The sequence below is a fragment of the Dendrobates tinctorius genome, unplaced genomic scaffold (assembly GCF_039654945.1).
Source record: "Dendrobates tinctorius isolate UK_male_01 unplaced genomic scaffold, ASM3965494v1 ptg000057l, whole genome shotgun sequence".
Classification (NCBI taxonomy): Eukaryota; Metazoa; Chordata; class Amphibia; order Anura; family Dendrobatidae; genus Dendrobates; species Dendrobates tinctorius.
Window position 1 is genome coordinate 16,997,840 of NW_027361725.1, and position 27,764 is coordinate 17,025,603.

The window sequence follows — 27,764 nt, forward strand, 5'->3', positions numbered from 1 at the left end:
GACGGCAACAGTGGTAGTCAACCACAAACCAATATGCAACAAAAAAAGAGACGCCAGCGCTGCTTGTGGTTAGAACGCATAACATGAGGTGCATATGCACATATTAACATCTAACTGTATTCAAAATGAGACATTTGGCAAAATATTGATCAATAAATTGAGCCACCCCGCCGCGCCAAGGCAATCTCATGTGGGGGGTCCTACTCTACATTTTTATTATTCACTGTGCCATTACGGCCTCCTAGATATTTTAAAAGCAAGACCATATCAAATGCAATCCGTACCTGAGGCATATCTGCATCACTCCCTGCAGCCAGATGAAGCAAGTGCAGATAAATGGCAACCAGCCTGCATCACCCTTCATCTGTGTTTGCTGGTCAGGCAATGTGTGGAGGTTAAACCTGAGATGTCTATGCTCAGACCTGGTTGGCCTTTATCTGCACTTGCTTCATCTGGCTGCACGCGAGTGATGCAGATATGCTTCAGGTACGGATTGCATTTGATATGGTCTTGCTTTTAAAATATTCAGGAGGCCGTAATGGCACAGTGAATAGTAAAAATGTAGAGTAGGACCCCCCACATGAGATTGCTTTGGCGCGGTGGGGTGGCTCAATTTATTGATCAATATTTTGCCAAATGTCTCATTTTGAATACAGTTAGATGTTAATATGTGCATATGCACCTCATGTTATACGTTCTGACCTCTCAACAGCGGTACAGACATCGGCTGACAAAGTGGAGAGGAATCAGGAGACCAGAGTGGCTTCAGACATCTGGTCTTCACAGCGGGAGACAAGCGGCGGGAAATCCCCCTCCACAGCGGTCCGGACATCGGCGGGTAAAGTGGAGGAGAAGAGACGGGAGACTGCGGCGGCCTCAGACCTCAGGAGGCTACAGGAGGAGGATGATGAAGTGGGTCCTTTGCAGCGGCGGCCCATCGGCAGGGATCTCCCTCTCACCGCGGCCCCGACATCAGCTGACAAGCAGGAGGAGAAGACTGGTGAGGCCGCGGTGGGTACGATGGCCGCGTGGCTGCAGGGGAGAAGCGGCGGTGAAGACTCTGCAGCGTCGCTGGCTGGATCAGCTGGGTCGCCTGCCGGTGGGTCTACAGTTGGTCCTGGCAGTTGGACGCTGGTGTTGGGGACCCCGGGGCTTAGCTCGGTGCCGGCTCTGACGGACAAGCAGCTGGAGGAAAGCAGGGAGGAAAGCCGGGAGATCGCGATCGGTGCTGGAGCCGCGTGGCTGCAGGGAGATGTTGACGTTGGATCTACTGCCTCAAAGTTGCTTGGAGATACTGGTTCATCTTCCCTGGGCCCTTGTAGGAAGAATCCGGGTCCAATCACTACACAGGCGGCTCCCCGATCATCGGAGGGAAATCCCACTCTGTCGCTACCTGGAACTGCTACATTTTCGCTGCCTAACGGGTATGTTAACAGCAAATTGAGGCACGATGCAGCAGAGTTTGTGCCTGGCGCAGTGATTATGGGGGATAGCCGTCTTTTAACAGGGGGATTGAGGATGCAGCAGTATAATATCCCTATTAAGGTGGAAGTACAGCCTCAGACCCAATCTGGTCATAGGGAGGAAACTCCCACCTGTGTCTCCTTCAAAGAGCAAAAATCACTGGGAAATGCTTCTACACACTTTATGGGTGGGGAAGCAGGTGGAAAACCGTTACTGAGGCATGATGGGGTCCGATCCTCTTCTGGAGTTAATATTTGTGCTGATAATCAAGATAACAAAAGGGTCAGTTTACTGATGGATGCTAACACTAATGAAGGCCTATAGCAGAACAGATCTACGATAATATTGAATGGTGTGCGGGAGGAGTTATTTACTGTCTCTTTGGAAAAGAAGGAATCTTTTAATGCTTCTCTTAATTACTCTAGAGGTGCAGCAGCTACTGTTAAAGAACTCATTTCAGACGTCTGTAAAGAATCAATTGACTGTCTAAATGCTTTTTTTGAAAAAAATAGGTGTAATGGACATAAAGATTCTTCTTCTGCACATATTTCCAAGGAGCTTCATGTTAATGAGCAGCTAGACGTAATTAATACTACAAATTCTGAATCAGATATTTCTTCAGAGGGGGTTTTCTCAGAGGATTCCTGCGGGGAGGTGATATTTACAAAAAATTCAGAACGCAACTTGACTGACGGGAATAATTCTGAAGAGGGTTCTTCGCTTTGCTCTTATTCATCGGAGAGTTCTGGTAACCATGAGGATATTAGGGACGAACTGATATTTCAAGCTGACAAACCTACAATAGCCCAAAAGAAGTTTTAAGAGGGCTTGGAAGAGACCTTTCTTTATTCATCTTCATTAGATAATATCCCGGTTTCTGAAATCTATCCTACGGAAAATTTCCTAGTAAAATTATGTAAAGCCTTCTTAACCTCGTTGAATAAACTGGGAATCAGCAATAAAGATAATACAGGAACTGATCAAGTTATCGCATCAGAAAAGCAACTTTTTAAAGATATACTATCCAAAATTGTCAAAGAGATTGAAGAAAAATCTAACAGTACACCCAACATCTCTCTTCAAAAGGGGAAATCTATGCTTGAAAATCAGGAAATCTCGTGTTCCAAAGAAGTCTTTGATCTTCATGAAATCTCGAATTGTCTGAGTAACATTCAGAAAGATATTGCCTCTTTTTGAAGCTGTTTGACCAACTATGAAGACTTAAAGAGGAAAAATAACGTAAAAATTAGAGGTATCCCGCAGTCGATTAATTCATCACGACTTAGAGAATACATCTCCTCAATGGTGCGTCATCTAATACCTGGAACTGAAGAAAAAAACCTCATTGAGAAAGTATATAGAATTCAAAGACCTTCTTCCTTGCCGTCTAACTTATCTAGCGATGTCATCGTCTCGTTTTACCCTTCATGGGTGAGAAACTCCCTTCTTGGAATCTCTAAAGAATCAATTTTCCTCTCATCACCATATAAGAATTTAACTTTCTTTAAAGATTTATCTAAGAATACCATATCAAAACGTAGGTCATTTCGCCAGACAACAATAGAACTTCGCCGTGCTGGTATACATTATAACTGGTCCCAAACGTCGACATTGCTCCTGAAATACGCATCCAAGATAAATCATATCCAATCTCCGGAGGAGGGTAGCGACTTTCTCAAAAATGCCGGATTGATCCCTTACATTTCTTCCTCCAACGTTCTTCATCCATCTACGCAGGATCTTCGTCTTCATCATACTTGAACTCTGGGGACTGTGGGGAGTTCTTGTGATAACAGATTGTCAAAACTGGTCTCTCTTTACTTGGATTACAATTAGTACTTACCTAAAAAATAGTGACTTTAATGGTCTGTGGTTCATGTTCCACGAGTATATTTGAGAAAAAAGCCGAACTTTCCTCCTTTTTGGTCTATGGGTACTGGTGTACTCGGACCAGTCACGACAAGTCTACATATAGATCATTTTGAGGATATTAATAAGCATTTTGGTATATCAGAAGTAATTAATATTTTTTAAGCGGTTATAATACCTTTTTTCTTTACAGGTGTATTGGTGTACTTATGCTTGTTTTATTACTTTCAGGGGTTTATTTAATCCCTAAAACATTGAAAGACACAATACTGCTAGTTTACTGACCTGTCTTTTCTTTATGGGGTTTGTTCATTCCCAATCATATCGAAAAGACATGACGCTGTTAGTTATAGTTAGATATGTATTTCAACTTATTTCTTTATATATAACATTACTGTTATATTTCCCCTCCCTTTCCTCCTTTTGTTTTGCCCTTTGTATGTCTTAATAAAGCAACTTAAACACATTCCAAACCCCTATCCTTCCCTCCCCCTTGTCATATGTATAAATGTAACCACTACATTTAAATGTCATCGCAAAATATTACTGTTATTTTTAAAATTTTAATAAAGTTATTTGGAAAATGGAAAAATGTTAAAACATAACTTTTACTGTGCAATTAAAAACATGATGAGATAAAACAGAAAAATAAAAAAGATTAAGGATCTATAAATGTATGCGTTTGGGGTTAGCAACGTTTATTCATAGCAGTAATGCATTGGAATTGTGCTGTCATAGCGTTGCAATGAACGGCTTCATCTCTTGGATTCTTTGTAGTCTATTGTCAAAGTGCTTAGTCGTCTAGTTCAGAGGTTGTACAGCTTGAAGTCCTTGACCATCAAAAGACAGCTATCTCTGTCTGCTTCCCTATGGTTCAGAAAGATTGTCAAAGGACAGCGCCTTCCTTCTCATGCAGAAACATTGACTTGGTCATTAGATGTCCATGCAAGTTTTAGAAAATCAACAGTACAATTACATGTGGATTCCAATCTAGTTGAGACCAGCAGAGTGTAGAAGGTGTTACTGGAAGGTAGCTGAGCATACTACCCCCTTCTCCTCGGAGTTCCAAGAAAAAACTGAATACATGTACAACTTGTGAGACCTGTCATCAATATAAAATGTGATTCTTGCATAAAATGACTTAGGTCTCTGTTGCAGATGCTGCTATTTAGACAGCACTGCAGTAGAAACTGTGGTGTAGTAACCACTGTGTCCGCTAGGGGGCGCTGTGTGGAGGTCCCAGGGGAAGGATGAATGGCAGAGTATTGAGTGGCCTTTGTATATCTCAAAGTGGGTGGCTTTGAGATGGAGACTTAGGTATGCGTATTGATCAGCAATGATAATGCTGAGGTGTTGTTTCAAAATGTAAGGGAGAAGTCTCCAGGTAACTAGAGAGTTGGGCGGGCCTGGTTACCTATAAACTCACCCAGGGGTGGGTCTGAAATCACCTGTATTAAAAGGCTATGTGAGTGTGTGAAGGACCTATGATGAGGTCATAGTCATGTGACCCGGTGGGCATGGCTATAGACCATATAATGTGGCCAGAGTAGGTCACATGTGGTGAATGCTGGGACCTGGTTGGTCCAGTGTGGAAGGTCCTGCTGAGATGGAGCTTCCTGCCTGACAGCATGTGTGGATGCTGTGAGCAATGGCAATGTGTGCCTGAGAGTTCCCTGGAGGGGATATACGTGTGCGGGATGCTGAAGCCGCATAAGGAGCCTTGACGTGGGTGAGATAATTGTGAGGCTAAGAGAGCCTGCGTACTGGACATTGATAACCAGAGTGAAGCACTATAATGGACGCTATGCAGATGTTATGAACTTATGTTGCTTCTATGGATTTATGCTGCTAAATAAACCGCATGGACTGGGTTGGTTTGAGGAAAACCCAGTGCTGGAAGTGTTTTGTTCGCTGCCTAGCGAGAATCCCCTACTTAGATGACAGCGCTACCTCACATTTGGTGGAGAAGCTATGGGCATTGTTGTAGCTTTGTTTCTGGGAGCAACAGAAGATGACTGCAAAGTCGGTTGCTAAGGGCAACGCTGAGCCAGGAGGGCTAACGGTTGGGGAAGCCACTGCCTGGCTGTGGTTCTGGAACCGTGGGGTGGCCTAGTGAGTAAGGCACTGTCTGATTCGGTGAGCCCAGTGCGGTCGTTTTCCCAGGAGAAAGAGACTGGTGATTGCTAGGGTGCCTCTGCGGATAGGAGGTACCCGAGGACCTGTGTGGCCGACACAGGTAACGGACAAGTGTTCGTTGTTGTACTGACCTGGGTCAGTGAGCAAGGTCCTGGAGGGTCAGTGTTGGGAGGTTCTGGGAGAAGAATCGTATCCCTGGAACACGTGGTATGACCTTGGACCTGGTGAGGCGTGAGTGTCGGGCAGTCTCAGGTGGAGACGGATGTCCTGAATAGCACCTGCTGAGCCCTGGGCCTGGTGAAGCTGGTGTGTTGGGAAACCCTGGGAGGAGGGTCGGCTCCCTGAATAGCACACGGTGCGCCCTGTGTGTTGGACGGTCTCAGGTGGAGCCAGTACGTCCTGAATAGCACACAGACAGGACACGTGAGTTTTTTGTGTGGTGTTTTTTTTTTTCTTTTTCTTCTTTTCTCAACTCAGCCTGCGGTGGCTCAGTGGGAGTCACGAAGGGGACAAGCGGCTTCCGGTGGATCGGCGGGTCCACGAAGATGGCGCAGCAGGTGCTGCAGGGACACCAGCCATTGGTGTCAGTGATCGGTGACAGCAGAAGCTGTGGTGCTGCCAACAAGGACTTGTGTGGTATCGTTAAGACATAAACTGTGTTGTGTGAACTGTGGTCTGAGAAGACCGGTAAAACGGACATGGGGAGATCCCGAAAAGGGGTGGAGTCCTAGAAGGGGGCGGTGACCCAAAGCAGGGTGGTAACCCAAAAAGGGGTGGAGTCTCGGGAGGGGGCAGAAACCCAAAGTGGGGTGGTGGTCCAGAAAGGCGCAGAGTTTGAAGAAATGACAGCACTGGGTGACTCAGTGGGTATGTCTGGAGTACCGCAGTGTGGGTGTATGTCTTGGTCAGAATGTGGGATATCCTTTCTGGATAGTAACGATGGGCCACAGGTGTATACCGTGATGCTGTACCAGGAAGGAGTCCCTGGTAAGCTGGACTCAAAGAGTCAGGTGACTCTGACAGGAACTCTGCTCGTTTTATCTCTGACCGAGAAAAACATCAGAGTTCGCTGCATCCACGGGGTCATTGTGAATTTATAAGGTAGACAGAGTCCTGATTGAGATGAAAGAGAAAAGGGGGAGTGCCAAGGTGATAGTATGCCACCAAATTTAGTGCATACCTTTGAGAGGTGCCGGACTTTGTCATATTTGATGATGTGGGGCAGGAGGATAGAGACGTTTCTACTGTGGGGCTAGCAGACACTGAGACGTTGACGCCCCCTAACGTGGACAGGCCAGACGTAGGGGCGACCGGAGAAAGAATGGCGTCGGATGAATTTACTGACCTGACGTCACCTGAAGGGTACCACAGTATGAATGAGAAGGGTGTGGTAAACAAAAAGAGCAGAGCTGACACACGGATAGAGAGTGCCTTGGGAGTTCACCGTACGGTGTGGTGTGACTATGACGTGTTGTTGCCAGTAGCCACCACTAGGACAGAATCTAGTGCTGTGGTGACTGAAACTCGTGACAGGACTGATGGTAACCTGATCGAAAAACACAACCGCTCTGCTCCCCTGCAAGCCATTCCCCCCTTAACATTTTTCCATTAGTACTGGAGCCCATCCTCGTGGACCTTTCTTCCATTTCTGACCTGGATACCAGCCTGTTGTGTTCCTACACTCCTTACCCCACACCCTCACCAAACAAGGTCTACCAGGGTTCCTATATGAATACAAGTGGTTTTCACACTGAATTGCCCTAACTGGAAGGTAACCTGATTATCATTTTTACTTCTTCTTTAGTGCAGTATCCTGCCTATTCAAATGAACAGACGGTTATGCAATACATGGCTGCATTATGGGGGTAGTCTTATCTCCAAGATCATATCCCAATATATAATAGGTATATTAATAATATCAGCAAATACAGTACCTCTAATAAAAATGTAGTATAGTTCTTCTGATAAGCCATGTCCCTTACCCCATGTGCTCGGCATTGCAGTAGTTGGTCATCTGTAACGATGATGGGAGCTCATAGATTGCTCCCTAACACCCAATGGTTAAAGGTATTTTTATGTATTTGTATGTGGTACAGGTATAATACCTCCTGGGGCTGCAGTTAGCTGGCACAGGGTTAACTGAAGTGGCCAACCCAGTTGGGGAGGGGGAACTGAGTGCTAGTGACAGAGACAGGAAGTGTCAGTCAGTTAATGTGAGGGCAGTACTAAGTACGCAGCAGGACTTGGGCTGCTAGGGACAACGTGACCGTAATATTCAGGGCAGTGCATTGCCGCAAATACCCTTCCATGTAATTCTGTCTAATGGCCAAGGGCTACCTCAAGATGGATGTCGGGGGCCAGGGGCACACTCAGCTTGTGAAGCTGCAGGGAAAGATGTACTCAAAACTACATGGGGCAGAAGGTATTGCAATCCAAATATACTGCTAGAGGTGAATTAGATCCTCAAGGGCCGGGAAAGCCAGAGACGGGGATATGTCACTTATCTCGAGAACCAGGGCTGAGGTTGTATGCGGTGCCTGTGGGAAAGATGACAACCTGTTGGGCCTTATACTTTGATTCTGCTTGTAAATACTGTACAGACTGTCATTCTCAAAGTAAAATTTTGTTTTATATTAACCACGTGTCTCCTGGATTATTTGCTGCCCTGGTTCCAGAAGAAGAATTCCTGGAGTCAGAAGAGGACAGCCGGCCAGAAGTAAGTGGGAAGCACCATATACACAGCAAAACACCAGAACTGAAACACGCCTTGTCTGTAGGATGTCAGAGCGTGTGGAGACCAAAGCTCACCCACAACTACCTCGCTTGGGCATCTTACACATTCATGGTTACAACCACTCATATAGTGACAGTTAGTTGTTAGTGGTTGTAACCATGGATATATAAGCTACTGCAATGCTCTGCACAAGGAATAAGCAACAATGCTTATCAGAAGAACTATACTACATTTTTAATTGAAGTTATTTGCTAATATTATTATTACACCTATTACATATTGGGATAGGATCTTGAAGAAGGAAATATCCCAGTGCACAAGCTGCTCTTTATAGTGCCTAATACAGGGAGGTTTAGGGTGTCACCATATGACATTCATTGAATGACGTCTTTGTGTCCTAATAGGGCATATGATTAGCTGTCAAAAGAGTCTATTGGTCACAAAGAACCTATTACTTATGTACCAAGAACAATTCTAAGATTCATGGGCTCTCAATATATAAGGTGTATGCAAATGGCTCGTCTACCTAAGCGGTGTACAGGTGAACAAATGCATCTGTCCGCTGCTACTTGCGTGTATTATGTGCAGTACATATAACCCTCGGGCTCGATTTGTTCTGCATGCAATGCTGTCTGAATCCTAACAAGGTCCAGGGCATTTAATGATTTGGAGTCTGCCGCAATCCACTTGCTATAATGAGCAGCTCAGGAGTATGCTTTGCACGTCGCCCGCTCACAGCCAGCATTTCATTCCTCCCGTCAAGTCGCTTCAGAAATGTCTTTTTGCAGAGCTCAGAGGTCTCTGCCTGCAGGGACAGAGCTATATTTTTTTGGAGGAGGTGGGAGTGAAATAGGCACCGGTTGAAACAATCCAACACCTGTTCCAAAGAGCACACAAAAAAAAGACAGGAAAGCAATTTAAATCTGCTTTGCTGTTTGTAAATGTGACCGAGGCGTGTAATTCAAAAGCTGCATATCCCGTGACGTTGCTCCCAGCGCTCTCTGCTGTTTGCCTAATTGGACAAGGGTTCATTTGCATACGTATGATGCTTAATGTTTAATTCATGAAGCTCAGCAAGCTCCCTGTATCTCTCCATTCCCACCCCCACATGGCTTCACTGGCAGCATAATCATAGATCATGTTGATAGCAGGTCCTTATTATTAAAGCTGTAACCTCTTTTTGTCTGACATTCAAGCTTTAAACTGAGTTTATTTATTTTTTTTTCTAACTAAAATGGCAAAATGTGGAGATAAAAGGAGAAAAACAAAAACCGCGCACCAATAATGTAACTGCGGCGTATGCAATTATCTACTGGAAAATGCCATAAGGTTGCATCTTCTTTCTCAACCCAGATCTGTACAGTATAGACTCTCCTGATGTGCACTGGGCTGCGCTGTATGAATTTAGCATTTTATTCAACGATTAATTGTTTATTAAAATGCACCTCACGTACATTTCTCGTAGACTACAGGTACTGCTCTTAGCTTCCTCTAATGAGCAGTTTACATGAAATAAGAGCGGTAGTGAAATGCATTACCATTAACATAATGGAGGAGCAACCAAACAAAAATACAACGACCATGAGATGCTGGCAGTTGTCATCTAGTTATTGGGTGCCCATTTGCTATCCATCAAAATGAATACCTGTGATTAGTACTCCCCGAACAAGCCTTCAGTGAAGAACACAATGAGTTGTGAGGAGTCGGACCCATTGAATGATCATGGCTACTTACTCCATGTAAGGGGTTGTCTTAAGTTCTTTTATAGTTAACATTGCAAAATGTTTGTAAAACAATCAATTTTGCATTTTATCTCTTATTAAAAATCCTCTCCGTTCTTAAGAACATTTGGTGTTCAAGGCATAGTCCACTACTGGGACAGCCGTTCTGAATTCCTATGTTTCACCCCTAGTAAAGTAATAAGAATTACACTCACCTCCGGTGCCAGCATCGCTCCAGCAATGTCAGCACTGTCTCTCCCAGGGATGGCATAACATTGTTATGTCACGCAATCCCTGTAGCCAATCAAGGGCAACTTCTCTCTAACCACCTTTGAACATATCACATACATCTGGCGGAAGAGAGAGAGCAGCAGCTATCACTTCCTCCCGATGTAATTGATTTGTCTGAAGGCAGGTAGAGAGAAGTGGTCGCTGATAGTCTGGAGGGATCATGTGACATAATATCCCAGAGAGAGACAGTGCCGACATAGCTGGAGGTGAGCATAATTGATATTATTTTAATGGGGGAAAACATACTGCTTTATAAGGTGCTGTGTGAGTAGTGGATAACAGCTTTAATTCTATAGTGTAGAGTTTGTTGCCTTGGTTACCAGCCATTCAGCAGTCTCAGAGTAGCTGGTAACCTAGGTAATGAACATGCGCAGCTTGCAGGCTCTAAGGCTAGTTTCACACTAGCATTTATTCCACGCAGCGCACGGCGCCGCTAAGCCCCGCCCCCTGCCGGCTCCCTGCCCGCCCCATCCGGTCATCGCCGCCTACTATCGCACATGGACGCTTGCGATTTGCGCACCCTATCTTTAGCATAGGGTGCGCAGATCATGCGCTGGCTGTACGCTAGTAGGATTTTGGTGTGCGCTGCGCACTTTTGAAGGTGCGCCGAGCACGCCGAAATGCAACATGCTGCATTCGGCGCACACGGGCACACCTTCAGAAGTGTGCAGCGCACGCAAAAATCCTACTAGCGCACGGCCAGCGCACGATCTGCGCACCCTATGCTAAAGATAGGGTGCGCAGATCGCAAGCGTCCATGTGCGATAGTAGGCGGCGATGACCGGATGGGGCGGGCAGGGAGCCGGCAGGGGGCGGGGCTTAGCGGCGCCGTGCGCTGCGTGGAATAAACGCTAGTGTGAAACTAGCCTTAGTTTTAGAATTTGCAAGCACCACTCTGAAGTTGGTTGCTTTTGCTTAGCTTTATTTTCCCTCTGATTCTCCGATGTAGTAGAGACAAAGCTGCCTCTGCTAGACACATGGGAGAGCACTCAGTTCAAACCACCTGCACAATCATGCTGCTGGTCCGACTTGTCAATCATCAGGAGCGCACCATCTCCTGGCAACCAGGAAGCTGGGGAGTAGTGTGCTCCTGAAGAAACAACATGAGAAGAAGCCTTTAAGGTATGTGCACACATTAAGTATTTGATGCAGAAAGTTCTTCAAGGGAGTTTGTCAGCACAAATTAACTGTTCAAACTAAATACATGAGCTTGTGCACCCTTGGTGTGGCTAAACAGTTCAATCAAACTTCCCACCCACTTGTTTGCATCTGTTGCCGCCCCTTCTTTCTTGATTGACAGTGCTGACTTTATAGGAGCCATAGAAGGGCGATGATGGATGACAAAAGTGAGAAGGTGTATTCAACTGTTTGGAAACATTAGGGTGCACTAAGTGCCTGTGCTTGGTTTGAATAGTTATTTTGTGCTGACAGACTCCCTTTAATGCTTCTGGTTCATTCCACTGCAACAAATTATTAAAGGAGGATCGGTGGTGATGTCCGGGAGCTGCCAACGATGCCACAGGTACTGATAAAAATATTTTTTTTAAAACAACGCCTTTCGGAGTTGGTTTGATCCCTTTCTCAGGTGTCATACACTAAAGTATTCCCCTTCCCCTTTATAGGGTCAGAGGTGAAGTATTCTTCGGTTGAGAATGAATTAAGAAATAAGGGGAGGGAGAATCATTTTAAGGAGTTGAACTTACATAAAAACGAGTTATTTTAAATAAATTGTTGTATCAATACCTGCGGCATCATTGGCAGTGCTTGAACACCAGAGATGATCCTTCTTCAATATCCTGTATTTCCTCTCCACCCAGATGGGTCAGAGCAACCATGCAACGTCTGTTTCCCAACTTACTACAGAGTTGTGCTGCACACAGCTCCCGCAAGTGAGCGATTTCCGTCCCTCCACCCTATCAATATAATTAGCTTTTACACAATGATTACCTCTTTTCTAGTTTTTTAATTGCAACAAAGTAACTTCACAAGTGTATACAGCAGTAAGGTTGTATGTAATTAGCAAGCAAATTTGAGGTGTTAAAGGAAGGAAAAATAACTGCCCTTTAATTTGCTAAAAAAAATTCTAGACTTCAGCTCAAGCAACCTACAAGGGTTATTTTTGTTAACCTTAGCATTGTAGCAAATACCCATCTATCTGAGCGTCAGCATCGATGTGGTCACTGGGTGGTGCAGGCACAATTGCCTAGCTGCCCAGCTAAGATTATTGGCAATACCGCTGTTTACTTCTGAACAGCCAATAAGAAGGACAAGTCAGCAAGTTCAACAACCAATCAGGGCTCCTGTCACCTATTTAACTTTCCTATGTTGTCACAGTGTATTAGCTATTGAATTAAATTTTGGATCAGATTCCATGCATGTTTTTAATTAATTCATATCTGACCATGGTTTATTTGTTTTTTTCCCTCATCTCACTCCATTCGTCAGCAGCTACTTCACAGAACAAAGCAGGGGACTCCTGCTGGGAGAACCAAATCCCTGACAAAAGGTTTAAAAGGTCGTAACCATGCAGCCACTAAAGCCCCCCGTCACACATAGCGATCTCGCAAGATCGCTGCTGAGTCCCAATTTTTGTGACGCAACAGCAATCTCACCAGCGAGATCGCTGTGTGTGACAGCTATCAGCGACTTATATAGACTTGGCACACACCAAAAAGATTCTGATGCAGAAAGGTGGTTTTAATGAATTGCAGTACATACATACAGACGTTTCGGTCTAGGACCTTCATCAATGTACAATAAGTTGTACTGTGAGCTCTTAGTGACTGGGCTTTAAGGGAGACACCAATACTGCAAGGAGGCACCTGCGGCCGTCCCACGTGGTTCTATATAACAAGTGGACGCAGTATCCACCGCGAATCCAAGGGTGATATGTTATTATTATTATATGTTATATAGAACCACGTGGGACGGCCGCAGGTGCCTCCTTGCAGTATTGGTGTCTCCCTTAAAGCCCGGTCACTACGAGCTCACAGTACAACTTATTGTACATTGATGAAGGTCCTAGACCGAAACGTCTGTATGTATGTACTGCAATTCATTAAAACCACCTTTCTGCATCAGAATCTTTTTGGTGTGTGCCAAGTCTATATAAATTGAAGTTCACGGATTGGGATCCTACTTGTGCACCACCTCCGGTTACCAGGGTTGTGCCAACGGTTTTGTTCTAAAGCTATCAGCGACTGGCCCCCCTGCCGGTTATCGCTGATCATTCCTGATAGGTCAGGACTTTTTTGGGATGTTGGTCTCCCGCTGGCCAGCACGCATCGCTGCGTGTGACAGGTGGGAGAGCAACGACCAGCGATCAGCGCGCTGGTAACCAAGGTAAACATCGGGTTTCTAAGCAGCGCACGGTGCTTAGAAACCCGATGTGTACCTTAGTTACCAGCGTGCTGATGCAGGGAGATGGTAACCAAGGTACACATTGGGTTTCTAAGCGCCGCTTAGAAACCCGATGTGTACCTTAGTTACCAGCTCCCTGCATCAGCGCGCTCGTAACTAACGTACACAGCGACGCGCCCGCTCTGCGTCGCTGGTGCTGATCACTGGTGAAACTGCCTGTTTGACAGCTCACCAGCGATCATGTAGCGACACACCAGCAATCCTGACAAGTTGATATTGTTGTCGGGATCGCTGGTGAGTCGCTATGTGTGAGGGGTCCCTTAGACTCTGCTATCAGTGGTGGCTTGTGTCAAGCCCTATTGTGAAGGCCTGCTTTTAGATGATGCATCATTGTTCAAATTTGGAGCAAATTTTTGAAAATTTTACGGTATTTAGGTAGCAATCTGATTTTGCAGTTTCTGTAGTAGTATTGTATGAGACTGTAATCCTGTAAATGGGTTTCTAGTAGCAAAAGGAAAGAAAAGGCTAGAGCCCTAGTTCCTAAAAATGGTTGGAGGCCAGAATGACAATAATTTGGAGGGACGATCGGGTCACTATGGTGGGGAGGATTAGGGGCAGCTATAGATTTTAGAATGCCAATTTGGGTGGTAGTTTTTCATTATCCCGCTACTAGGGACAAGATTTGAGTCTTACCCATCCTTCCTTAATTTTGGGGGTTATCAAGGGTTTAAGAATTTGCTGAACAGTTATTGCGTCATGGTGCTTGGCGGGCTCCAGGAACTTAGTTTTAAATTGGTCCAGGGAATTCATAAGAAAGTGGATTCCTCAATTGTAAGCTGGTTTAGTTTGCCTGGTGATTTTGTTGGACTTACATCAAGGGTATGTCAAGTCCCTGGGTATCTGTTTTGAAATGGAACCCTTTGGGTAATGGTGCTCCCAAACCTGTGGGTTACGGTTGGAAGTAATTGAGGTTTATTGGTTTGTTTGATATGGTCTATGACTCTGAAAACTGCCCTTACCAGTAACATTCCTGGTCTCTTTCTAAATATTTCCAAATCACTTTCAGAATTACTTTTGTGAGAATCTGGCTGGGTGAATTTCATGCAAGCTATCATAAACATTCTGAAAAAGCCCAAGATTATGAAGGTGCTTTAATGTAACGTCGACCAATACTTAGCAGACATCCTCTTGCAAGAATTCCACAACTGATGGTGCATAATTATTCTGATTAATGTACATCATTGCTAATTATCCTTGATTAATAACAAATGTTTTCCTCGTAAGATAAAGGTCACCTGGAGGTGACAACGCGTCCGCTTCACCTTGTGCACAACTGAAGTAATCAGGTGGAATGGGCTGAAGTGTGAAGTCTGTGTGCAGTTTTATCAGTAATATCAGATTGTCACCGCTGATGATGAAACTCGGATGGTCCTTGAAATCGAAATACAAACTGAATCATATCTCCTGTTTAATCTTCCCCAGAGATATTACACAGCCAAGCAGGAATTTCTTCCACCCTTCAACACTTCTCATTCTCAAAGAAAGACAGTATTCTCATCTTTATTTTTTTTACTGATCATCGTACCTACTGTGAGTTTATTAATAAGAGTTGTAAATGAAAATGATTCCTGATTACGCGCTGACATTTTTTCGGTACCCCGACATCATTTATTACGAACAATAAGCCACCCAGAGTTTGTTGTGTGAAAAAAATAATACATTCTTAAAACATGAGGCATCGACTAACCGGAAAGTAGATTTGTCATTCATAAGACATTTGTAAGCCCCTTATTAGTCCTACTTCATCTGGCTTCATTCTGCAGCGCCATATTCTCTATGTATTTCCCAAATGATTGGATATGGGCAGAATTAAATATTTGATATTCAAGAATTTGTTTTCCACATTAATTATTGCAGAAAATCAGTCTAACATAATACAATTGGGGAATTGGTGAAATAATGGAAGCAGGGTAATGTGTCAAAGTGGAAGAGATCATATTTGCATAATATTAGCAATCATAAATGACATATTTTTCTACCGGGGGTTAAGCACATGTATCTAGTCACTTTTATTTTAATCATTATTTTAATGTTAATATTTTTCTTTCAAACTAAACTACAGTTTTAGAATGTTTAGAATCTTATGTTTCATTGCTTTTCAAACTCCTGAAAAGGACACAATTATTATTGTTTTTTTCTGTTGGCTGTTTAGCAATGATGTATTGTACAGCGGTGTGTAGAGATTATCAGTAATTCTTGTACCTATTGATGCTTATCTAATTTCCTTATCTGTAACATACACATACAATACACTTAAGGGCCCTTTACACATAGCGATATCGCTAAAGCGTCACCGATCTTGTGACGCAGCAGCGATATCACTAGCGATATCGCTACATGTGATACTCACCTCCGACCGGCTCCCCTGCTGGCTATCGCTGATCGCGCGAGATCGGTCTGGTCCATTTCTCGTCGTCGGCTTACTGCTGGCGCCAACGAGCGAGCCATGGACGCAGAAGACGGTCACCCTCGCTGCGTCTGACAGGTGAGTACGACCGCCGACCGCTGCTGCATCGCTAGTGAGATCTGCCTGTTTAGCAGCTCACTAGTGACCATTTAGCAATGCACCAGCTAGCCTGACCGGGTCATATCATGGTCGGGATCGCTGGTGAATCGCTAAATGTAACGGTGCCTTTAGGCCAATTTCAAAGGATGTGTGCCAATGTATTTATACAAAAAAAACTTACACATGGGGGGAGAACATACAAACTCTGTGCAGATGTTGCCTATAGTTGGATTTGAACCTTATATCTTATGCTGTACTGGACATTTATTAGGGTTTCTTGCACCAGATACATGTAACTCCATGGTTGCGTATCTTCTGAATATTACATGTGGTTTTACTACAATAAGGTTGGACTATGAACAACATTCATCAATCATCATCTCTCCACATGTTCCCACTGATAAGAACGGAGGCCTCACATACTCCATTTTAATGGAGTAGTAGTCACCCATTTGTACTCATGTTCCATTCATTGTCTATGAGACAGCACCATCTCTTTTTATTGTCTCTGCGATCATCACTCCTTTAAATGGGGGTCATGAGTGTCACGCTGTGACAGTCTTAACTAAGGGAGAGGGGCCTCAAATTATCCCTGGAACTGGGACCCTAACTATCCCTGTCCCGGGGGTACTCTTGAAGGTAGAGAGGCCCGGGTCTCTGACTTTACTCTGCTCCTGATGAACCCTGATCTGTCCCTTCCCCCATGGGAAAGAAATGTAAGGTAAACAAGACACAAAGACAAAACAGGGATAACAGATAACCTCTATCATACAAAAGCACTTACCAACAATAGGAAGGCGGATAGGGACAGGGAGGAATTAACTAAATAGCAATAAGGACAAGGAAATAAACTTGCAGCACTCCATAAACAATAGATCACCCTTACTGCAACTCCCACTCCAACTACTCAGCTTTAGCACTTAGCTCAGGAAGATGAATCTTTCACCAACAAGTACTAAATGACCAGAGTCAGTTTAAATAGAGGGAGTAAATGATAAACTGTTACAGCTGAGAACAACCCTCTCAGCACTGAAGGAAAGGAAATCCATTTAAAGTAAGGCATGAATCACAACATCTCTAAAGAGGACCTGTGATTCATTATCCCACATGACCTTCTAACTCCAGGTCTTCCAGAGGGATGTAACACCTGTGTCACAATGAGACTCTCTTTCTTGCAATGAGTGTGTCAGAGAATTAGGTTTTTGCTATACTCAGTCAAACCATAGCTCTAGGAAATGTTAGTAAAACTTTTCTTTTCATGTAATTAAATTGGTATCGTTAGACAACATGAAAACAAGCAAGTTTGTGATTGACTTACATTTTCTAGCTGCTTAAATTCTCCTGCTATGAAAGCTTTTATCTTTCATGATGTACAGCTTTTTCCAAGGAGTTGGACCACCAGAGCCTGGTCAAAAAGATGCTGTAGTTACATTCCAAGATGAAGAGTTAATTCCTAAATTCCCAATGAGCACTCTCTGGCTCATTAATTTCTGTACATCAGTTAGTGGCTTATTTCCTTCCCCTTCCCTGTCAGCTCCTGACTGAGATGTGGTTATCAGTCCTGCCTTATTACAATTTCCCAGCCTCCAGCATCCGTTGGTTTCTGGTGTAATGCCCATAATTACAACCCTTTAAGGATGTCAAGAATCTGAGGAATGCTCAAAAGGGTCATATAACTGTGCAAGAATAAGCTGTACAATAGTGCACAAAATGATCCTCATACCTAAGAGTGGAACTCAAAGCTGGTAAAGGGTAATTAACAAGAAAAGTTGCCTGTTTCTCCTTCTTGAAGGGTGGTAACTCACATGTTGAGTCCACAGGAGACATACAATATGTAGGTATAGGGTCATAGAATCATAGAATCGTAGAGTTGGAAGGGACCTCCTGGGCCATCTGGTCCAACCCCCTGCTCAAAGCAGGATTCGCTAAATCATCCCAGTCAGATGTCTGTCCAGCCTCTGTTTGAAGACTTCCATTGAAGGAGAACTCACCACTTCTCGTGGCAGCTTGTTCCACTCATTGATCACTCTAAGGGTACCGTTACACCTAGCGATGGACCAGCGATCCCGACCAGCGATATGACGCGGTCAGGATCGCTGGTGCATCGCTAGGTGGTCGCTAGTGAGCTGCTACACAGGCAGATCTCACCAGCGACATCGCTGGGGACGGGGATCGCTACTTACCTGTCAGACGCGGCAATCCTGACGTCCTCCCGCCCAGCTCCACGCGTCGCTCGTCGGCGCCACAGGAAGCCCAGCAGGAAGTGGACGACGAGGAATGATCCAGGAGCTTCTCGCGCGATCAGCGATAACCAGCGGGGGAGCCGGTCGGAGGTAAGTATCACACACAGCGATATCGCTAGCAATATCGCTGCAACATCACAAAATCGGTGACTTTACAGCGATATTGCTAGCGATATCGCAGTGTGTAACGGGGGCTTAACTGTCAAAAAGTTTTTTCTAATATCTAATCTGTGTCTCCTCCCATTCAGTTTCATCCCATTGCTTCTAGTCTTTCCTTGTGCAAATGAGAATAAAGTTGATCCTTCTACAATGTGACAGCCCTTTAGATATTTGTAGACAGCTATTAAGTCTCCTCTCAGACTGGGTCGGACTGGGGTGTCTGGGGCCCACCAGGGGAATGGACTCTAGGGGCCCACCCTACAGCTATATGCAAATATCTGTCAATTGTTATCCCCATTAGGCTGAGTTCACACGTAGCGGAACTCTTGCGGAAATTACCATGAGAATTCCGGAATTCTATTCCACGGGAAAATTGCATTTTAAATTCCCGCGATTTTCCCGCAGAAAAACTAGCATTTTGCAAGCGTAATTAGCTTGCAGAATTGCTAGCGTTTTCCAAGCGATCTGGAGCATCGCTTGGAGAACTGATTGACAGGTTGGTCACACTCGTCCTCAATAGTAAAAGGTAGAATGTAAAAAATAATAATAATAAAAAAATATTGTTATTCTCACCTTCCGACTTCCCGTGCAGCCTTCCCGCCTCTCTCCACGCTCCCGGTCCCAGCAATCCTTTGCGACAATTACCGCGATGACGTCTGTTCTCGTGGGATTGCGTTGTCTCACGGTAATTCACGATGACGTCGCGCGAATGACCGTGAGACTTCACGATCCCGCGAGAACGAACGTCATCGCTCACAAAGGCTTACTGGGACTGGGAGAGTGGAGAGAGGCGGGAAGGCTGCGCGGGACGTCGGAAGGTGAGAATAACAATATTTTTTATTTTAAATTCTATTTTTTACATGGATATGGTACCCAAAGCCCGGAGGACAGTCTCCTCTCCTCCGGACCGTGGGTACCATCCGCAAATGTTCTGCTTACTTTTCGCATGGTGTGCACAGCCACATGTGGAAAGTAAGCAGAACAATGCATTCCTATAGGTGCGGGATCGCCGCGATTCCGCAAAATTAATGAGCATGCTGCGTTTTTTACCGCAAAGCGATTCCGCCGCGGTAAAAACCGCAGCATTAGCACAGCATTGCGGAATCCCATAGGAATGCATGGGATGCTTATTTTTCGCGGCAAAATCGCAAAAAAAGCCATGTGTGAACTCAGCCTTATAGTGGAGCTTCGGCTGTAAAACACAGGGGTCTCCTGCACATCTACTGTGCGCCCTGTGAGGTAGCGCTGTGATTCACATAGGGGATCACTCGCTTGCAGCCACAAAATACAGATCCGGCATGGGTTTTCCATAAACCAATCATCGTCCCTTCGGTTTATTCAGCATCATAAGCCATCAAAGCAACAGGAAACAGCATATAGTCAGCATAGCGTCCATTACAGAGTTCAGCTCTGTTATCCTGTAGTCATACAAGTTATGCACTGTTCAACGCGCAGGCTTTCTAGCCACCAAGTTATCTCACCCTGTCAGGGTTTCCTCATGCTGCTTCACCATACTGCACATGTTCATTCCCTCCAGGGAACTAACAGGCACACGTCGCCATTACTCACAGCCACTTCACATGCTGTTAGCCAGGAAGCCCCATCTCAGCGGGACCTTCCACACAGGTCCAACCGGATCACAGCATTCACCACATGTGACCTAACCTGGCCACCTTATATGGTCCGTAGCCTCGCCCACCTAGTCTCATGGGGTTCCATGGCTATGACCTCATCACAGGTCCTTGAACCATTCACACACACTTTGGAATAGCATTCTTAAACACACCCCCTGGGTGGGTTTGTAGGTAACTGGGACCACCTGTCTCCCCAGTTACCTGGAGACTTCCCCCTGACACATTGACACAACACGTCAGCAGTATCACTGGTGATCAACACACACATCAGTCTCCATCTCAAGGCCACCCACCTTGAGATACATAACGGTCCTTCAGGATTCTGCCACTCATCCTCTCTCTTGGGACATCCACACAGTGCCCCCTAGTGGACACAGTGGTCATTACACCACAGCCCACATAACTGGGATGTATAATTATGGTAGTTTACATTAATGGGGTTCTTTGGTTGAAACAAGATATCACCGATCCATGGGCTCCACAGGATAGGTGATCACTTAGGTCCGACCATTAGAAACTGCACCGACTGGAAGAATGGTGAAGTTTTATCGTTGATAGGACACTTATCCCCATTTTAAAATGGAGCAGCAGGTGGGATGTCTGACCACAGCTCCATTCATTCTCTTTGGGGCTTCCAGAAAAAAACAAGTGCAGCCACGGAGGGAATGAATGGATCAGTGATCAAGTTGTACATGCCACTCCAGTCTAATGGGGATAAAAAGTTCCGCATTTTGCTGAATGAGTGCAAGCAGTCAGACCCCCCCAATCCATACATTATCACTTATCCTGTGGAGAGGTGATTACTTTTTTCACAGGAAAACCCCATCTTTACCGCTGTGTGCCAAGTATTTAATTATTAGAGAGAACAAATGACCACCATACATAACACAATCCACTAAACCAAGACCAATAATACCATATACAGGGAAGAAATTCAACCACACCATGACCAGACCACATAGTGACCAAATATTACCAGCATAGAGCAACCAAATAATACCACATACAAGGAGAAGTACCACCACACCATAACTAGACTACATATTCCACCACATGGTGACCGAATAATACCACATACAGAAAATAAATACTGCCACACCATGACCAGACCACTTAGTGACCGAATAATACTACATACAAGGGACAAATACCGCCACACCATGATCAGACCATAGAGTGACTCAATAATATGACATATTACCAGCATATAAGGACCAAATAATACCACATACAAGGAGAAATACTGCTACGCCGACATCAGACCACAAATTACCACCACATAATGACCAAATACTGCAATACTGATCATGAATACAACCCACAATACTAACACTGTTATTGCCAGCAGTGACATTATACACAGGTGCTCTGTATATAGTGTCAGTGTACAGGTAATACAGTGATCACCAGTGACATTATACACAGGAGCTCTGTATATAGTGTCAGTGTACATGTACTACAGTGATCACCAGTGACATTCTACACAGGAGCTCTGTAACACAGGAGCTCTGTATATAGTGTCAGTGTACAGGTAATACAGTGATCACCAGTGACATTATACACAGGAGCTCTGTATATAGTGTACAGTGTACAGGTAATACAGAGATCATCAGTGATATTATACACAGGAGCTCTGTATACAGTGTACAGTGTACAGGTAATACAGTGATCACCAGTGATATAATACACAGGAGCTCTGTATATAGTGTCAGTGTACAGGTAATACAGGGATCACCAGTGACATTATGCACAGGAGCTCTGTATATAGGGTACAGTGTACAGGTAATACAGTGATCACCAGTGACATTATACGCAGGAGCTCTGTATATAGTGTCAGTGTACAGGTAATACAGTGATCACCAGTGATATTATACACAGGCGCTCTGTATATAGTGTCAGTGTACAGGTAATACAGTGATCACCAGAGACATTATACACAGGCGCTCTCTGTATAGTTAAACTGAAAAAAGAAGATACCACATGGTCAGGTGGAAAAAGCCTCTAGACCAAAGACATAAGAACCGAAAACCAACTAGATCAGTCAGGGATAACAAAGAATTTTAATAGGACTGGCATTCTTTCAACTCCTGTTGATATTTTTGATAATATCTTGGTGACTGGCTTTTTGAAACTTGGATATTTGACTTATAAGCCATTTTCATTAACGCTAATGATTGCCAGTCCTTTTAAAATTCTTTGTTATCCCTGACTGATCTAGTTAGCTCTCTGTATAGTGTCAGTGTACAGGTAATACAGTGATCACCAGTGACATTATACACAGGACCTCTGTATATAGTGTCAGTGTACAGGTAATACAGTGATCACCAGTGACATTATACACAGGAGCTCTGTACATAGTGTACAGGTAATACAGTGATCACCAGTGTCATTATACACAGGAGCTCTGTATATAGTGTACAGGTAATACAGTAATCAACAGTGACATCATACACAGGAGCTCTGTATATAGTGTCAGTGTACAGGTAATACAGTGATCACCAGTGACATTATACAGAGGAGCTCTCTACACAGTATAGAGTATATAGTGTAAGTGTACAAGTAACACACTGACTCACCAGTGACATCTGTAGTTGAAGTCTTTCATCTTCAGCCAATGCAGAACATCACTTGTTCCAGCAAGGACTCGTCTCTGCAGAAAATAAAATAACACAGTTATCTATAGTGATCACTTCCAGAGCACATTCCCTACTATTTTCCCCGACTTCCACACTATGTCAGATGAAGAAAAAAAAGACATAGTGCAGCCCTTCACAGTAGCAGGACCCCCTTTTGTTCTCTCCTATGGAAGACAGTAACCTCCTCAAAAGTAAATTAAATTACAGCAGTATTAATGTCCCCTGATTGGCCCCTACAGTAATTATGTCCCCACCATAAACCAATAATGTATGTTCCTCATCCTACCCTCCATACAGTAATTATGTCACCCCTTTATTTAGACCCTGGAGCCCTTTAATTAATGTCCCCATCCTGGACCCAAATGTTCACTTTAATAAGGTCCCTATCCTGGGCCCCTTCCAGTAATAATGTCCCCATCCAGGGCCCCTTTATTTAATGTACCCTTCCTGGGTCCCTATGGCCACTACCTTGCCCAGTCACAGAGGGGGATTCTCCTCACCTTGTTGTTTTCCCCGGCGTTGTCTTGTGACTTCATATTCGGCGTGGTCATTAAAATGGCTACTGACTGCAGCTGTGACAGGGCACTCTGCTCTGTGACAGGCCCTGCGCTGACGTCACATAGCAGTAACATTGAAAGTTCTCTGGCCTATCAAAGGCTGCAGGAGTCATTTAACGTAACTGCTATGTGACATCAACGCATGGCCTGTCGCAAAGCAGAATGCCCTGTCACAGCTGCAGCCGGCATTCATCTTGATGTGCGATGTCACCAGGGTAAGCTCCAGGTTTTTGTGGGCCTCGGGTGAAAGAGTCTCAGTGAGCCCCTTTAATACATGCCATGATTCCTGATGCACAGATAAAAAATACAGGTATAGTACAATATGGGCACCACATAGTCCTCCATGCAGTATTATGGGCACCACATAGTCCTCCATACAGTATTATGGGCACCACATAGTCCTCCAAACAGTATTATGGGCACCACATAGTCCTCCATACAGTATTATGGGCCCCATATAATGCTCATTCATACAGTATATCACAGGCTAAATATACTGCTCATCCATATAGCACATCACGGGCCCCATGCAATACTCAATCATTTAGTATATCACGGGCTGCATATACTGCTCCTCCATACAGCATTATGGGCCCCCTGCTCCTCCATACAGAACTATGGGCCCCCTTCTCCTCCATACAGAATTATGGGCACCCTGCTCCTCCATGCAGAATTAAGGGCCACCGTGCTCCTCCATACAGCATTATGGGCCGCCCTGGTCCTCCATACAGCATTATGAGCTGCCCTGGTCCTCCATACAGAATTATGGGCCCCCCTGCTCCTCCATACAGTATTATGGCCCCCTGCTCCTCCATACAGTATATTATGGGTCCCTGCTCCTCCATACAGTATATTATGGGCCCCCTGCTCCTCCATACAGAATTATGGGCCCCCCTGCTCCTCCATACAGAATTATGGGCCTCTCTGCTCCTTCATACAGCATTATGGGCCCCCTGCTCCTCCATACAGTATATTATGGGCCCCCTGCTCCTCCATACAGTATTATGGGCCCCCTGCTCCTTTATACAGCATTATGGGCCCCCTGTGTCTCCATACAGTATTAATGGCCCCCTGCTCCTCCATACAGTATATTATGGGCCCCCTGCTCCTCCACACAGAATTATAGGCCCCCCTGCTCCTTCATACAGCATTATGGGCCCCCTGCTCCTCCATACAGTATTATGGGCCACTGCTCTTCCATACAGTATACTATGGGCCCCTGCTCATCCATACAGCAATATGGGCCCCTGCTCCTCCACACAGTATTATGGCCCCTGCTCCTCCATACAGTATTATGGCCCCCTGTTCTTCCATACAGCAATATGGGCCCCTGCTCCTCCACACAGTATTATGGCCCCTGCTCCTCCACACAGTATTATGGCCCCTGCTCCTCCATACAGTATTATGGCCCCTGCTCATCCATACAGCATTATGGGCCCCCTGCTCCTCCATACAGTATATTATGGACCCCCTGCTCCGCCACACAGTATTATGGCCCCTGCTCCTCCACACAGTATTATGGCCCCCTGATCCTCCAAACAGTAATATGGGCCCCCTGCTCCTCCATACAGTATATTATGGGCCCCTGCTCCTCCATACAGTAATATGGGCCCCATGCTCCTACATACAGTATTATGGCCCCTGCTCCTCCATACAGTAATATGGGCCCCCTGCTCCTCCACACAGCATTATGGCCCCTGCTCCTCCATACAGTAATATGGGCACCATGCTCCTCCATACATGGGCCCCCTGCTCCTCCACACAGTATTTTGGTCCCTGCTCCTCCATACAGTAATATGGGCCCCCTGCTCCTCCACACAGTATTATGGCCCCTGCTCCTCCATACAGTAATATGGGCCCCCTGCTCCTCCACACAGTATTATGGCCCCTGCTCCTCCATACAGTAATATGGGCTCCATGCTCCTCCATACATGGGCCCCCTGCTCCTCCACACAGTATTATGGCCCCTGCTCCTCCATACAGTAATATGGGCCCCCTGCTCCTCCACACAGTATTATGGCCCCTGCTCCTCCATACAGTAATATGGGCCCCCTGCTCCTCCTCACAGTATTAAGGCCCCTGCTCCTCCATACAGTATTTTGGCCCCTGCTCCTCCATACAGTAATATGGGCCCCCTCCTCTTCCACACAGTATTATGGACCCTGCTCCTCCATACAGTAATATGAGCCCCCTGCTCCTCCACACAGTATTATGGCCCCTGCTCCTCCACACAGTAATATGGGCCCCCTGCTCCTCCATACAGTAATATGGGTCCCCTGCTCCTCTACACAGTATTATGGCCCCCCTGCTCCTCCATACTGTATATTATGGGCCCCTGCTCTTTCATACAGTAATATGGGCCCCCTGCTCCTCCACACAGTATTATGGGCCCCTGCTCCTCCATACAGTAATATGGGCCCCCTGCTCCTCCAAACAGTAATATGGGCCCCCTGCTCCTCCACACAGTATTATGGACCCCCTGCTCCTCCACACAGTATTATGGGCCCCTTGCTCCTCCACACAGTATTATGGGCCCCTGCTCCTCCATACAGTAATATGGACCCCCTGATCCTCCATACAGCACTATGGGCCCCCTGCTCCTCCATACAGTATTATGGCCCCCCTGCTCCTTCATACAGCATTATGGGCCGCATGTAATGCTGTATAAATAAAAAAAAAATCAAATCCTCACCTCTCCCGTTCCACCGCAGGTCAGTGCACTCAGTGTCTCTCCCAGCTATGCAGCGCTCAAGACAGAGAGGCACGCAGTGATGACATCACGCACTCTCTGCCCTGACCGCTGCAGAGTCAGAGAGCACTAAAGACCCTGAAGCAGCCGGCCTGGAATGAGGAGAGGTGAGTATTAGAGGGGGCCCTGACTCACAATCGCTGCGTCCTGCGTGTCCCACCCCCATTTGCCCAGGGCCCCCAGTGCCTACTTGGGTTCAGGGGGCGGGTGGTGCCGTCACGCCAGCTCTGGTCGGGACGGGACTGCACGCGCCTGGGCCTCCTTCAGCGTTAAAGGGCCCACGTCCCTTTTTTTTTTTGCCCTTCAGCCTCTTTTTTTTCTCCCCCCTCTCTCGGGCGGGGCCCACCGGGCATTTCCCCGATATCCCGGTGGGCCAGTCCGACCCTGTATAGGTAGCAGGCACACAACTAAAAAAATTATTTTAGGCGATATCATCATGGAAGAAAAATAAAGCATTTGAAGTTCTGTTATGTAGATATGAAGCATAAGATGCTGTAGGTTCAGGTCAGGAGACTCTCAGTCAGGCCAAGACTTGCATCAATAATATACATGAGAAGATGTGACTGCTTACAGCTTTGTGAATTAGCCCTTATACTAAAATTCTACTGCAGAATGAATTGCTAACGCTGAGAGTAAGGGTCCCGTTACACATAGCGATGCTCCAGCGATCCCGACAACGATACGACCTGGTAAGGATCGCTGGTACTTCACTATATGGTCGCTAGTAAGCTGTCAAACAGGCAGATCTAGTCAACAACACAGCAACGATGCGGCGATCTGTATAACAACCTCGGCGGTCATTGGTACCTTGTCACACAGCATCTATTGTGACGACTCACACCTGCGTCCCTGAGTTCTGCATCGTCAAAGAGGTCGCTCATCGGCATCAAACACAGCGATGCGTGCTGGCCAGCGGGACACCAACGATCAAAAAATGGCCTAGGACATTTGAGCACGATCAGCGATATCCAGCGGGGGCGGTCGCTGCTATGTGTCACACGTAGCGAGATAGCTGGCGAGGTCGCTGTTGCGTCATAAAACCTGTGACATTTCAGCGATCTCGCTAATGATCTCGCTATGTGAGACAGGGCCTTTAGAGAAGTCAGACACAGCAATCTAGAGAGATAAAGCATTTAGAAGACATTTTGATGCGTTTTCTCAACACAAGCTTAAATGATAATTAATTATGGGTCCAGTATGAGACTACATTTTGGTTCTACTAGAATGTTAGAAAGAACATTATTATTACTCTTACCATCGGGATAAAGTCTTTTGCTATCTGCTTTTTCACATTCAGATATTTTTTATTTCTATAAGGTAGGTGACTGATGTTTTACTATTCTATATATGGCTTTAATCTACTTTTCTCACTAGTTTAAAGATAAAGGCAGGGTAAAAGAAACCACTCACAAATCTAATAAATATTGAGATGCAGGAGCTACAATGGCATGATTGTTTTCTTTTAACAACTCTGGAAAGAAATATTGATAAAATATTTGTGTTGTGTAACAGTCGTAAATCATAACATGAAACCACCTTTGTAGAATATTCAGTATTTATGCTACTCATTTTCTATTACTTTTTTCAAACTTTTTTTTACTGTTATAATGTTTCTTGACATTTTAACTAACACCTACTGTGATGT